Source organism: Bos mutus, chromosome 3 (genome assembly GCF_027580195.1).
Source record: "Bos mutus isolate GX-2022 chromosome 3, NWIPB_WYAK_1.1, whole genome shotgun sequence".
NCBI classification, from domain to species: domain Eukaryota; kingdom Metazoa; phylum Chordata; class Mammalia; order Artiodactyla; family Bovidae; genus Bos; species Bos mutus.
The window spans coordinates 62,845,659-62,855,767 of record NC_091619.1 but is presented as its reverse complement, the minus strand read 5'-3'; positions in this window follow the sequence as shown (position 1 = coordinate 62,855,767).

The window sequence follows — 10,109 nt, the reverse complement described above, 5'->3', positions numbered from 1 at the left end:
CTTTTGAATGTCCCTCTCTTCACCTGGTATTCTTCCTCTCTCTTCTTGTAAGGACAATAGTCATAGAGCATTAGGACCCACCCTAATTATCTCATCATAATCCGATTACAACTGCAAGGACTCTATATAGTTCAGTTCTGTTGAGTGCTCACTTGTGTCTGACTCTTTGCAACCCCATGAACCACAGCACGCCAGGCCTCCCTGTCCATCACCAACTCCTGGAGTTTACCCAAACTCATGTCCATTGAGTCGGTGATGCCATCCAACCATCTCATCCTCTGTCGTCCCCTTCTCCTCCTGCCCTCAACTTTCCTAGCATCAGGGTCTTTTCAAATGAGTCTGCTCTTCTCATCAGATGTCCAGAGTATTATAGTTTCAGCTTCAACATCAGTCCTTCCAATGAACATCCAGGACTGATCTCCTATAGGATGAACTGGTTGGATCTCCTAGCAGTCCAAGGGACTCTCAAGAGTCTTCTCCAACACCACAGTTCAAAAGCATCAATTCTTCTGTGCTCAGCTTTCTTTATAGTCCAACTCTCACATCCATACATGCCTACTGGAAAAACTTGACTGGATGGACCTTAATCACATGTACAGGTAGGTAAAGAACACAGCTCACACATAACAACCTATTATCAGTCAGTTCAGTGGCTCAGTTGTGTCTGACTTTTTGCGACTCCATGGACTGCAGCACACCAGGTTTCCTTGTCCATCATGAACTCCCTGCTGCTGCTGCTGCTGCTAAGTCACATCAGTCGTGTCCAACTCTGTGCGACATCATAGATGGCAGCCCACTAGGCTCCGCCGTCCCTGGGATTCTCCAGGCAAGAACACTGGAGTGGGTTCCATTTCCTTATCCAATGCATGAAAGTGAAAAGTGAAAGTGAAGTCATTCAGTAGTGTCTGACTCAGCTACCCCATGGACTGTAGCCTCCCAGGCTCCTCCATCCATGGGATTTTCCAGGCAAGAGTACTGGAGTGTGCTGCCATTGCCTTCTCAGTCACCAACTCCCGGAGTTGCTCAAACGCGTATCCATTGAGTTGGTGATGCCATTCAACCATCTCATCCTCTGTCATCCCCATCTCCTCCTCCTCCTCAATTTTTTCTCATCATCAGGGTCTTTTCCAATGAGTCAGCTTTTTGCATCAGGTGGCCAAAGTATTTGAGCTTCAGCTTCAGCATCAGTCCTCCCAATGAATATTCAGGACTGATTTCCTTTAGGATTAACTGGTTTGAATTCCTTGCAGTCCAAGGGACCTCTCAACAGTCTTCTCGAACACCACAGTTCAAAAGCATCAATTCTTTGGTGCTCACCCTTCTTTATGGTCCAACTCTCACATCTATACATGACTACTGGAAAGACCATAACTTTGGCTGGACAGACCTTTATCAGCTAAGTAGTGTCTCTGCTCTTTAATATGCTGTCTAGTTTGGTCACAGCTTTTCTTCCAAGGAGCAAGTGTCTCTTAATTTCATGTCTGCAGTCACCATCTTCAGTGATTTTGGAGCCAAAAAAATAAAGTCTGTCACTGTTTCCATTGTTCCCCCCATGTATTTGCCATAAAGTGATGGGACAGGATGCCGTGATCTCAGTTTTTTGAATGTTGAGCTTTAAGCCAACTTTTTCACTCTCCTCTTTCACTTTCATTAAGAGGCTCTTTAGTTCTTCTTCACTTTCTGTCATAAGGGTGGTGTCATCTGCGTATCTGAGGTTATTGATATTTCTCCTGGCAATGTTGATTCCAGCTTGTGCTTCATCTAGCCCAGCATTTTGTATAATGTACTCTGTGTAAAAGTTAAACAAGCAGGGTAACAGCTTTTACATACTACTTTCCCAGTTTGGAACCAGTCCATTGTTCCATGTCCAGATCTAACTGTTACTTCTTGACCTGCATACAGATTTCTCAAGAGGCAGGTCAGGTGGTCCCGTATACCCATTTTTTGAAGAATTGTCCACAATTTGCTGTGATCTGCACAGTCAAAAGCTTTGGTGTAGTCAGTAAAGCAGAAGTAGATGTTTTCTGGAACTCTCTTGCTTTTTCTGTGATCCAACAGATTTTAGCAATTTGATCTTGTTTCCTCTGCCTTTTCTCAATCCAACTTGAACATTTGGAAGTTCATGGTTTGTGTACTGTTGAAGCCTGGCTTGGAGAATTTTGTGCATTAGTTTCCTAGCATGTGAGATGGGTGCAATGTGCAGTAGTTTGAATATTCTTTGGCATTGCCTTTTTGGGATTGGAATGAAAACCTACCTTTTCTAGTCCTATGGCCACTGCTGAGTTTTCCAAATTTGCTTGCATATTGAATGCAGCACTTTAACAGTATTATATCTGATAGACAGAGTGCCTAAAGAACTATGGATGGAGGCTCATGACTTTGTACAGAGGCAGTAATCAAGACCATGCCTAAGAAAAAGAAATGCAAAAAAAGTCAAAATGGTTGTTTGAGGAGGACTTACAAATAGCTGAGAAAAGAAGAGACGCTAAAGGCAACCAAATGATTAAACCACAAAAATATGATGCTCAACCACGGCTGTTACATATGAAGAATGATTTCTTAACATTAGTCAGCCAGCAAGAGAATAAACTTTGCCAAGAGCTAGAAGCAAACACAAAAACAGAGAGAAAGAGAAATTTGGAAAATGTGAATTTCCACTGCAACTTAGGAACTCATGCAAAGTCCAAAGGGCAATGAAAGTGCACTGGAGATCTTTTATCTTTCAGATCATAAGGTCTATTTCTCAAGCAATTAAGCTTAATTACCTCAAGCAAGAGAGTCTACTTACACCTTGTAAACCGGCAAGGTATAACTTTCATTGTCAAAATCATGTCTCTCATACAAATATAACAAGCAAATATCAAAGATGTTTTTGATTCATTAATGAGGGAACTTGTTGGAGGATAAAGTTGATTCAGAACATTTGAGACACAGGAATTTTTCATAGTTAGTTGGAAAACAGATGCTGAAATAAATTTGTTAAGTTAGGAACAAAATGGTTTAATGTTCTACACGTCAATAATACTTTAAATTTTGTGTTTATTTTTTTATCAGACAAATTAATTTCTTCTCTACCAGACAACAATATACAAGTTAATAGTAAACTTAGCACATTTTAGGCAATCAGTAGTAAACAGCAGTAAAAAGTGTATTTCCCTGGAGAATTAAATAACCCTGGGTAAGCCTGTCATACAATGTTTCAGTGCAATATTAACGACATGTAGTCATTTTCTGCCTCATTTCCTTTTTTGGATTATTTTTCTTAACAGATCTTTGAGATTTATTGTAGAAAGAGATTTGGAAGTTTTTTTAATTGAAATGAGATAAATGAATCAAATTTGGACTTTTTCTGTAAGAACAAATAGGTCTTAGAACTTTGGATAGTGATAAAGGGATTATATTACAGTGTAACTGTTTGTTACTCATGATTTTTAGAGTTTATACTTACATTTGATCAGTTTATTTTTCTTTCACTGTGTTATATATTGCTTCACAGTTTATTGTGAGTTTAGGTGTTACTCTTTGGCAATTACAATGATATTTAAAATGACAATACTATTAAGAAAGTCAGTATACATCTTTAATTTAGTTTCTGAAAATAAATATGAAAACACTGAAGCAGGTATATTAAATTCTAAACTGCTTTTGGAGTAAAGGTCACATAAATTTTATTTTTGAGTCCTAATTGTGAATATAGAACTCTAAAATAATTATTTATAAGAATACAACACAAAAACAATAATAAATTATTTTAATTTATGCTTTCTGTGAACAGAATGGCTGCTGGAATTCTGAAAGGGTTCAGATAAATGGGCTTCTTCCCTTCTTTTGCATCTATATCTGGAATCAGGCTTATGAGGAGAACAGAAGATATTAAGAAGAGGTGGCAAGAATACAAAAGAGAACTGTACAAAAAACAGCTTCATGACCCAGATTATCACGATGATGTGAACACTCACCTAGAGCCAGACATCCTGGAATGTGAAGTCAAGTGGGCCTTAGAAAGCATCACTACAAACAAAGCTAGTGGAGGTGATGGAATTCCAGTTGAGCTATTTCTAATCCTGAAAGATGATGCTGTGAAAGTGCTGTACTCAATATACCAGCAAATTTGGAAAACTCAGCAGTGGCCACAGGACTGGAAAAGGTCAGTTTTCATTCCAATCCCAAAGAAAGGCAATGCCAAAGAATGTTCAAACTACTGTACAATTGCACTCATCTCACATGCTAGGAAAGTAGTGCTCAAAATTCTCCAAGCCAGGCTTCAGCAATACATGAACCGTGAACTTCCAGATGTTTAAGCTGGTTTTAGAAAAGGCAGAGGAACCAGAGATCAAATTGCCAACATCTGCTGGATAATCAAAAAAGTAAGATCAGTCCAGAAAAACGTCTATTTCTGCTTTATTGACTATGCCAAAGCCTTTGATAATAATAAACTGTGTGAATCACAATAAACTGTGGAAAATTCTCAAAGAGATGGGAATACCAGACCACCTGACCTGCCTCATGAGAAACCTGTATGCAGGTCAGGAAGCAACAGTTAGAATTGGACATGGAACAACAGACTGGTTCCAAATAGGAAAAGGAGTATGTCAAGGCTGTATATTGTCACCCTGCTTATTTAACTTATATGCAGAATACATCATGAGAAACACTGGGCTGGAAGAAGCACAAGCTGGAATCAAGATTGTGGGGAGAAATATCAATCACCTCAGATATGCAGATGATACCATCCTTATGGCATAAAGTGAAGAGGAACTAAAGAGCCTCTTGATGAAAGTGAAAGTGGAGAGTGAAAAAGTTGGCTTAAAGCTCAACATTCAGAAAACTAAGATCATGGCATCTGGTCCCATCACTTCATGGGGAATAGATGGGGAAACAGTGGAAACAGTGTCAGACTTTATTTTTGGGGGCTCCAAAATCACTGTGGATGATGATTTCAGCCATGAAATTAAAAGACGCTTACTCCTTGGAAGGAAAGTTATGATCAACCTAGATAGCATATTAAAAACCAGAGACATTATTTTGCCAACAAAGGTCCGTCTAGTCAAGGCTATGTTTTTTCCAGTGGTGATGTATGGATGTGAGAGTTGGTCTGTGAAGAAAGCTGAGAACTGAAGAATTGATGCTTTTGAACTGTGGTGTTGGAGAAGACTCTTGAGAGTCCCTTGGACTATAGGAGATCCAACCAGTCCATCCTAAAGGAGATCAATCCTGGGTGTTCACTGGAAAGACTGATGCTAAAGCTGAAACTCCAATACTTTGGCCACTTCATGCGAAGAGTTGACTCATCAGAAAAGACCCTGATTCTTGGAGAGATTGAGGGCAGAAAGAGAAGGGGACGACAGAGGATGAGATGGCTTGATGGCATCACCAACTCAGTGGACATGAGTTTGAGTAAACTCCGGGAGTTGGTGATGGACAAGGAGGCTTGGCGTGCTGCAATTCATGGGGTCGCAAAAAGCTGGACATGACTGAGCAACTGAACTGAACTGATCTTAGGGGAAGAGGTAGAATCAGCATACCAAATTTATGCTCTCGGTATGCCCAGTTCCTGAGTCTCTTTGAGGTAATTTCTGTCCATCTGCAGGTGGTTTACAGACATATGTTTAAATTTTAAATACTCTGTATCACATATTCCAGGAAGAAATAAATATTGTATCTTTTATTTATATCTGGTGGGTATCTTATCAAGTGTTTCTAATAATGTACCTATATCTTTACATCTAGAAAATTAATCCCATGCAAAATAGCCAGATTTAATCTCTTTTAAAAGTAGAAATATTTGACTTTAATTGTCATATACTCATCTAAGCCTTAAGATATGCAGTTTATTATTCCAATTTTTATTGATAAGGAAATCAAAGTTAGTAATGATTAAAGGACTTACCTGATATCACCAAACTTGTCAGTTGGATGGGGATTTCACCAGGATCTTTCTTACTATTTGCAATGTAGGAGTCTCAGGAGATGTGGGTTCGATCTCTGGTTAGAGGAGAGCCCCTGAAGGAGGGCATGGAAACCCACTCCAGTGATCTTGCCTGAAGAATCCCATGGACATAGGAGTCTGGTGGGCTTAGCTCCATAGGGTTGCAAAGAGCCTGGACATAACTGAGCGACTTAGGATGCATGCATACTTCCTTAAATTACTAACACTTGCACCACTGCAAAACCTCTTGGAGGTTACCCCTGTTTCTGCTATTCTTCACTGTATTCTTCCTGACAATACACTATATAATAGTCAAAGATTTTTTTTTAATTCCACAGTATCTAATTATATTTGAAATATGATTCAAACTGTAGTATGGCCTATAAGGCAATACTTAATTTGGTTTTTGCCTATCTAATGGTTCCATCTCTTTCATTTTCTCTTTTGTCCACTCAAAACTCATCCTTCTCCCCGCCTCCCCTCAAAAGGACTTCTTTTTACTTCACACATGCCTTTTGGTTTCTGAACTTGCTGTTGCTTTTGAAATTGTCTCCTCCCAGATCTTTACATAACAGGCTCTTTCTAATTTCTTATCATCTGCTTAAATGATCTTTTGACCACACTATTTAGCACAGTCCTCTGCCTCATCAATCTCCATCCAATTAGTTTCTTCAAAACGTGACATGACTCATTAATTCAACAGTACTTGTTAAGTACTTATAGTGCTTAGGACTCTCCTAGACATTGGGATATGGCGGTAAATAAAGTAGACATAAATTCCTGGCTTCATAAAACATTCATTCTGGTTGGAGGAGACAGCCAATAAACAAATAAGTAAAATCAATGTTATCTCAGTAGTGATAAGTGTTATATAGAAAAAAAAATAAAATAAGAAGACAGATTGAAGGTGTTGGACAATAGGAACAGTATGGCAATTTAAAATAGATTTTCAGGAAAAGCCTCTTTGAGAAGATGGGATTTGAACCATCTTGAAGAAGCTGAGAAAGTGAGCTATGCTTATATTTGCAGGAAGAAAATTCCAGGTGCATGCTTTGACATTCCTGAAATATATTTACTATTAGTAGTCTTTCCCCTACATTAGGCTCTAGTTCTATGAAATCAGGGACCTGTCTGGTGCTTTTTAGAGTCTAGAATAGTGTCTGCTGCACTAGATACACTTTAATATCTAACAATATTCTTCTGTTTGCTTTCAGTGCATATTTTCAGTAATGAAATATTTTTGGATTATATTTTTAACACATAGCATATTGGATTAGTGTCATCAGGGAAATGACACCTAAACTCTTTTCCTGATCTGACGTTGTACATATGCATTCTTATTATACTTCAGTACTCATATTGTCTTACACTTGAAAGCTTTCAAATTTCTCTGCCATTTTTCTAACCACTTATCCAGGCTCATAAAATCTTCCTAGTTTATAGTCATTAACTTGATATTTTGCTACCCATCTAGAAGTTTAGTATTATCTTCAAAATTATGAATCTTATTATGTATTTCCTTTATATGTCATTTATATAGATATTAAATGTGACTGGGTCACAACAAAATGTCATCTTGAGGCCCATATATTCCTACTTTTTATCTGTACTTTCCATACTAACCCATGGAAAAATGGGACTGGACCACCAGATCTCTTAATTTCATCTTATGTTTTTCTTTGTATAGAACTTTGGCAAAAACTGTGTAATTTATTTATTTCTTTCCCTTTCACTTCCCAGCCCCCAATGTGCCAGCTTATTTCAATTTTTAATATTAATGATGCCTGCCAAATTATTCCCTCCAAGTCTCTTTCATCTTAGTCAACATTTTGATTATTCTTATACCAGTAAGTATCATGAATCCAACCAGACTGAAATTCCAGTTAGATCAAAATAAAGATTTTCAGTGCAAAAGTATTCCTACATTTGTATCATAAACCTTTAATCCTTAATTTGGTTGTAGAGAAATCTGAACATCATGAAGAATACAAAGAATTCTAAATAATTTTGTTGGATTTCTTCTGACTCTCCTTTTTTAATCTTTTTAGGGGCATTTCTTGCATACCAATAATTTTCTCTTTCTTTCCCTCATAAAGGCAGCAATACTCTAATTAGGAAGCTATTTGCATTTGCTGGATCTAAATACTTGGTATTTGTCTTGGTAACAAAACAAAACAGAACAAAAATCAGACAGCTCAATTCAGAGTCTTTACATAAACCTGGCAAGAAGACAAATTTCCCATTTTTTTGCACTGAGTGAGGAACTCTGCCTTACCTGCAGAGATCTTGTCGAGACATAGCAAGTAGCTGGCAGAGCGTATGCTTTGCTGGGTGTCTTTGAGTATCCTGTGGTGCAGGGAGTCTGAATCACCCTCCCAGCCTCCTGTGCATATTTTACAGATGCTGCTCCAGGAAGATCCATACTTCCTGGAGTCCTCAGAAGTGTTTGAAATTCAGAGGCTTGGCAAGGCATACTCATCTGATGCTTTCTCATTTAATCTTGCCGAAAGGGGTGATTCTTGGAAAGTGTGAAAATACCTTACCAAGCTACATCAACAGATGTATAGTAACTGAAACTCATTTTAAATACCTAAGGGGATTCATTCTCTTGACATACGTTTAACTCCCATTATGATTAATGGAAGCATTACATGATTTACAGCATGCTCCTGACTTTAGAGGGCTGATGTCTGTAGAGGAAAGAACCATCAACAGATTTATGAACTTTATTCACATTTCTACTATTGTGGAAAATAATTTCTTAGCTTACCTTCCACTCATGACTTGATTATAGGTATCACTATATCCATCCATATTGACAGAATGTCAGGGTTTGCAATAAATTAAACAAACAAACAAACAAACAAAAAACTCCTAATCTAATTAGAAAATTTCAACACAAGATTATTCACTGTCAAGTATTAATGACTGCAATGAAAGCAGAAAATTTTAGCTAAAGCAAATGATTAGACTCAGCAACACACTCAATGGCTTGACTAGTTTGTCTTCCCTTCCTTCTACATGAACATTTGTATGAACTTTAGGAGGAGCTACCTAATTCTTTATATATTTTTTAAACAAATTAAAAAACATTCTTTTTAAAAATATGTTAAACAACATATTCTTTATATGTTGTGTTTTTAATTCTTTTTATGTTTTTTAACATGAGGTTTTTTCCTACACACTTATCAGAAAGCCTCTATTTGAGAGTGGGCTGAGGAGTTGAAGATTGGAGTTTTCCCTGTATACATCCTGAATTTAACATATACTTTTAGTCCTGTGATAAGATGGGAATCAATAATGATTGCTCCAAAATGTTATATTTATAATAATCAATTAATTATTAGGTACAATTCTTAATATGTGATTAAGTAAATCTGGAGTGACATTAGGCTTCTAGTTTTTTTTTTTTTAATTAACTGTTATAATATAGGCAAGTCCAATGACATTAGTTACACTATTTTATTCACGCAATAAATGTTTATTGAGCACCACTCTGTCTCAAGCACAGTTGTGGTGCTGTAGATACACAGTGAACTAAAAAGACAAAAACTTCTGCCATTGTGGAGCTTACATTCTAGAGGCTCTATTTTAAAACATTTAATTGTTCTAATGGATCTGATATGATCATCCAGAATGGTTGTGCAGATATTACATTGTATAGCTAAAGAGAAGGAATAAATATTTATGGTGTGGGCTTCCCTGGTGGCTCAGAAGGTAAAGAAACTGCTTGCAATGCAAGAGACTTGGGTTTGATCCTTGGGTCAGGAAGATCCCCTAGAGAAGGGAATAGTTACCCACTAAATATTCTTGCCTGGGGAATTCCATGGACAGACGAGCCTGGAGGAATACAGTCCATGGGGTAGCAAAGAGCCCGACATGACTGAGCAACCAACACGCACTACATAAATAGTAGTTTCTGAGGGGCACTGGAGCAACTGTGAGGAGATACCCCATGCCCAAGGGAAAAGAAACCCCAATAAGATGGTAGGCACTGGAGCAACTGTGAGGAGATACCTCACATCCAAGAACAGAGAAGCCCCAGCAATGTGGTAGGTGCTGGAGCGGCAGCTGTGAGGCACTGGAGCAGCTGCTGTGCAGTGCTGGAGAGACTTTGAGGAGACATCCCATGTCCAAGAGCAAAGAAGAAGCCCCAGCGAGACTGTAGGAAGGTCAAAAT